Genomic DNA, 5,599 nt, shown 5'->3' with positions numbered 1-5,599 from the left:
CTCTTGCTCCCCACCCCCCCGAGCCTCCCCACCAAAAAAAAAAGAGTGGGATCGGAAGCTCGAGCTGGGAACGGAAGTTTCTGGCAGAAAAGGGGGAAGAAGTGGCTATATCTGGGCTGTACACTAAGTGAACTGAATGTTTGAAATTCGGAGTCGAAGCCTGGCTCTCTCCTCAAGCCCTTAGCATTCCGGGCAATGTAGTTTCAGGCTAGGCAGTACCTCCCGGGCATTGTGGGAAATGTAGTTCTAGCCAAGAGGCACCTGGTCTTGGGAGGCGCTTTCGCGCTAAAAAGGCACAAAGGAAAAAAGGTGTTAGGGGAGTGGTAAGAGGTACCAGCTCCACAAGGATGCGTCCGCTCCCCCTGAGAGCAATGACGCACCCGAACCCTGCCGATGGCTCCCGAATGTTCACTCAATCATAGAGAAAGAGAAGAAACCAACTCCCAGACCCCGTTTCTACACACAAAAAAACGGCAAGATTGTGGGGGAACCACTAAGGTTTTGGAATCAGGTGATCCCTTGCGTGCTTTGTGATTCTAGGCACTATTGCTTCATCCCTCTTAACCTCAGCTGTTTCAACTTTACTATACAGCACTGTAAGTTCCTAAAATACTTCACTTCACAGTGGGGTGTGGGGATACCATGAAGTACAAGAGCCAACATGAAAGACAAAAAAACCCCAGTTGCCGCTCTCACATTGGCTGCCATAGGTGAGCTCCCCTTCGATGTTGAAACAGTTCCTGAACCTCAACCCTCTAAAACAGAACTCTTTTCACGTCCTCCGGGAATCAGCCTTCTAATGCTGCCTTCTCCCCACACTACCCAGCTCAGCAGCAAGCAGCCCCTCGCCTCCTCCAGTTGTTTCTCTTCTTCAGATGTTTTTCAGCCGCATCCATCCATCTTCCTGTGGACCCTCATTACTCCCTGCCTAAGCTAGGGGTCTCTTTCTTCTGGAACAGGCTCCGGTAGCACCCTGGGTCTCACCTTGTAGCTTCTCTAACAGTTGCAATTTTACATTTGCTTGTGAGAGGTTTCTGATTTGTAGGACTGCCAATCTCCTGGTCACAGACTCCTGTGCAAGAAATGTAACTTTTGGGGCACCTGAGTGGCTCAGATGGTTAAGTGTCCAACTTCAGCTCAGGTCACAATCTCGCGGTTCACGGGTTTGAGCCCCGTGACAGGTCTGTGCTGAGAGCTCAGAGCCTGGAGCCTGCTTTGGATTCTGTGTCTTGCTCCCCCTCTGCTCCTATCCCACTCATGCTCTGTCTCTCTCAAAAATAAACAAAGAGAGAGAGAGAGAAAGAAAGATATGTAACTTCCCCCAGCTCCCCTACTATGACAAGTCATCTTCTTTTCAAACCTTTTCCATCTGTGCAGTAGAAATAATCTCAGTCAGGAGCGCCTGGGTGGCTCAGTCAGTTAAGCGTCCTACTTTGGCTCAGGTCATGATCTTGCAGTTCGTGAGTTCGAGCTCCACATCTGGCTCTGTGCTGACAGCTCAGGGCCTGGAGCCTGCTTCAGATTCTGTCTCTCTCTCTCTCTCTCTGTTCCTTCCCCACTCGGGTTCTGTCTCTCTCGCTCTCAAAAATAAATAAACAACAACAACAAAAGAAACAATCTCAGACAGTTCTTCCCACCCTTAGTTTTCAGAGTGTACAATAACATGGGGCCAAAGTGGGGGAGGGGGAGGGGGAGGGGCGGTCATCTAATCCTCACTGTCAGTTGAACTGCATTGTCTTGCCTGCTCTTCCTTCACTTTTCCCCACAGGCTGCCTCTACATCTACCTGGGAAAGGGAGCTTTTCTGGGTTATTGGCCCATATGTCCCTTTAATTCCCAAGTTGCAGCAGCCATGACCTAGGGAGCAGTGAGTTCTTTTCTCAAGGATTCACCTACAGCTATGCATATAACCCTTTAAAAAAAACATTTTTTTTTTTTTATTACTGTGTCTTCCTTCCCTGCCTAGGGGATCTTTACCTCCCTTGTGGGAGGTTGAGATTGGGGGGAGTGGGGAGGAATCTGAGATCAAGTTGTTAGATCAAGTTCTTCAAAATCAATTTCCCTGTATCCTTTCTATCCCTGAGAGGCTGGCTTTTGAAATTCACAAGGCTTGAAAGGATTCCCTGTTTTCTCCATTCTTCAGCTACAACCATAAGTACTCCAGTATAGGAACGGCTCTCCCTTTGCTCACAGTGGTATCTCTAATGGCTCATAGTGTGCACACAGTGGGTGCTCAAGAAGGATTTGTCCAACAGATGAACTACTGGCTCTCTCTTCCTCCAGTGTGTCCTCCTCCAACCCATCCAGTAAATTTCTTCCAGAGGAATCTTTTGGAAGTGTAGTTATCACTCTAAAGCTCAACTACTGATCAGCTGCCAGCCCCAAGTCTAACCGCCTCTGGTTCAAGGCCCTGCCTGAATGATTCTATTTTATTTCCTACCACATCCAAATATGCAAGACGCTCGTCATTCAACCAAGAACAGTTCTTGCTGTGTGCCTGGTGTTGTGTTAGACTCCCAGTAACAACAGCGACCAGAATAATGATGATTCCTGATATCACAGAGTTTACAGTCCAGTGGAGAACACAGATATCAAACAGATACTCATTAACAAATAAGTAAACGACCATAACTACTCAAATGGCTTGGAGAATTACAGGGTGCTGTGGGGACTACCCTTCAGTCAAGGGTCGAGAAAAAAGCTCCAGAGGTAGTGCTATTTAAAATGAGAAGTTTCCTTGGGAGGGAATAGGAGGGGAGGAGAGAGGAGGGAGGTGTGCCAGGCACAAGTAGTGGAACTAGCCAGAGGGAGTATACTTGAGGACCTGAAAGGGGAGTGTGGCTGGAGAGAAGATGAGGCGAGGTGGTGAGGAAGTCAGTAGGGATTAGATGGTGCAGGCCTCGGGGACGAGTTTTCTCTGCCAGAAATACTCTCCCTCATTCACGTCTCAGCAAAAATGTCACTGCCTCAGAGATGCCCTCCCTGAATACCCTTCTTAATGCAGCCCATCTCTCCCATCCACACCACTTCCTTTCCATCTTTCTCTGATTTGTTTTATTCTTAGCTCTTACCACTCTCTAGAATTTTCTTCTTAGAGTTGATTGTCTATGCCACCTCACCTCCCCCACCCTCTGCCCAAAAGAATGAAAGCTCCAAGAGAACAGAAACCTTGTCCACCAAGGTTTGTATCTCCAGTTAGCAAAGCAGAGCCTGGCACTTAGGAGGCACCCAATCAATATTTGTTGAATGAATGAAGCACCTGAGGAGGAGCAGAAATAGATTTTTCATGGAAAGTGGATCACTGGCTGTTCTATATAAAGTGGATTAGAAGGAGGCTAAGCTGGAAGCAAGACCAATTAGGATGCAATTTTACTGCTGCAAAAGAGAGATGATAGTGGTTTGGACAATCACATTTGTCTTCAGGGATAATGATAACAAACACGAGCATGTATATCGTACTTATTATGTGTCAGGCAAAGTACAAAGCACTTTTTTAAAAAAATTTTTAAATGTTTTTTATTTCTAGGAGAGAGAGAGAGACAGCGTGAGCAGGGGAGGGTCAGAGAGAGAGGGAGTCACAGACTCTGAAACAGGCTCCAGGCTCTGAGCTGGCAGTCAGCACAGAACCCGATGCGGGGCTCGAACCCACGAACCGCGAGATCATGACCTAAGCGAAAGTCGGACGCTTAACCGACTAAGCCACCCAGGCGCCCCACAAAGCACTTTTTAATATTAACTCCTCACAACAGTCCTGTGAGTTAGTTCAACCTTTGTTATCATCCTCCCTATTTTACAGATGAGGAAATTAAGGCAGAGAAGTTCATACAGTTTGCCAGCTGGGTGAGCTGGGATTAGAGCACCCTCAGTCTGACTTCACAGTCCAATGCTCTTGGCCGCTATGCCTTCCCACCCTATATACCTGCAACTCTTCAAGCCTTTGCTCATGGTCTTCCTCCTCTTGGGATGCCTTCTATTCTTCTTCTCTTCTATCTGAATATTGCCCACCTGTCAAAATCCAGCTCATTCACACCACTTCAGCCAAGAAGGCTTCGCAGATCTCACCTGTCTGTTCTGCTTTGTCTGGATCCCTTATAGTCCACACCACCTGTTCTGTACACGATTCCTCAGAGTATCTTACAGATATCCACTTAGAACCGACAGATCAGAGCTTTTCCAGCCTAGCTAAGTTATGTAGGAACAGGGCAGAAAAGGTGATGCCTTGCCCAAGATCACAGCGCAAATTGGTACCAGAGGCAGGACCAGAACCGTTTCTTGGCCAGCGCTGCTATCCATCTGTATCTGCGCTTTCTTCCCCGGTCACCTAGAAGTGTCTCCCAAAGGGTAGTGCGAGATACACCTGCCTCAGAATCGCGTGGGGGCACGCACTGAAAATGCGGACTTTCCAAGGCAGACCCAGCAATATGCACTGGGAGAATTTGGAAATTCTCATACACTAAGAAGCTTGCCAGACGACGGTCCCACGGACGAGAGCAGCACCGGTCTCAGCAGAAGTGTGGTTCACTGCGTTGGCTTTAAGCTCCCGCTGCATCGTGGGAAATGTAGTTCCGAATCCGTGTCCGCCCCCGGGAGCGCTTTACGGAAAGAGTCGAGCCTGTCCGGAAACGGCCGAGTGTTCCCTGGTAGGCCCTTTCCTGCCCGGTTGCATTGTGGGAAAGGGCAGTTTCCGTTAGGTGCTGGAGGCTGNCTTTACGGAAAGAGTCGAGCCTGTCCGGAAACGGCCGAGTGTTCCCTGGTAGGCCCTTTCCTGCCCGGTTGCATTGTGGGAAAGGGCAGTTTCCGTTAGGTGCTGGANAACAGCGGGGGACCGGAAGCGGCCCGCGGCGGCGCCGAAGCGAATCCCGGAGCCCGGTGCGAGGCGCCTCGGAGCGCGGCAGCGGCGCCATGTCCCTGATCTGCTCGAGTGAGTGTCGGCTGCGGCCAATCGCGGGTCGCAGGGGGCCAGAGCGCGGAGCGGGAGGAGCTGCGGGCCGCTGCGGTGCCGGGGTCGCGGCGGAGGCGACAGCAGGGCTCCCGCGGGGGCAGGGCGGCGGCTTGTCAGCGCGGGGGTCCTCCTCCTCCTCAGCGTGGAGTGCATTTGCGCAGCGCTTCACAGTTTACATAACGCCTCAAGTTTATTGTCGCAGACGTCACTGAGGCCAACCACCTCGTTTACGCAGTGAACTGAGGCTTGGATTCAGGGGGCTGCTGCAGGGAGACAGCTGTGGTGTAGGGATCGGGCTCGTGCAGAACCCCTCTCCCGATGGGCTTTGTGATCGGGCGCCGGCTCTGGGCCTCAGTTTCCCCATCTGCAGAAAGAGGGCATTGCACGGGATGACGCTGGAGGTCCCGCTCGGGTGGTCAGAGATTCTGCAATTGGCGAAGGTCACCCAGTGAGTTCGAGGCAGTGACAGGGCTGGAATGCAGGCCCCTGGCTCCCAGCCTCAGGCTGCAGGGCTACCAGACACAGCGCACATTTGTAAAGCCTTTCTGATCTACCCAGCGCTTGCAAGTCTGTGATCTCATCCAAGCAGACATGACGATCTGGGTTTACAGAGGAGGATGTTAAGGCTCAAGGAGAACATGGCATGGGGGGGGGGGGG

Source organism: Crocuta crocuta, unplaced genomic scaffold, assembly GCF_008692635.1.
Source record: "Crocuta crocuta isolate KB4526 unplaced genomic scaffold, BGI_CrCroc_1.0 scaffold323, whole genome shotgun sequence".
Lineage (NCBI taxonomy): Eukaryota > Metazoa > Chordata > Mammalia > Carnivora > Hyaenidae > Crocuta > Crocuta crocuta.
This window is presented reverse-complemented; position numbering follows the sequence as displayed.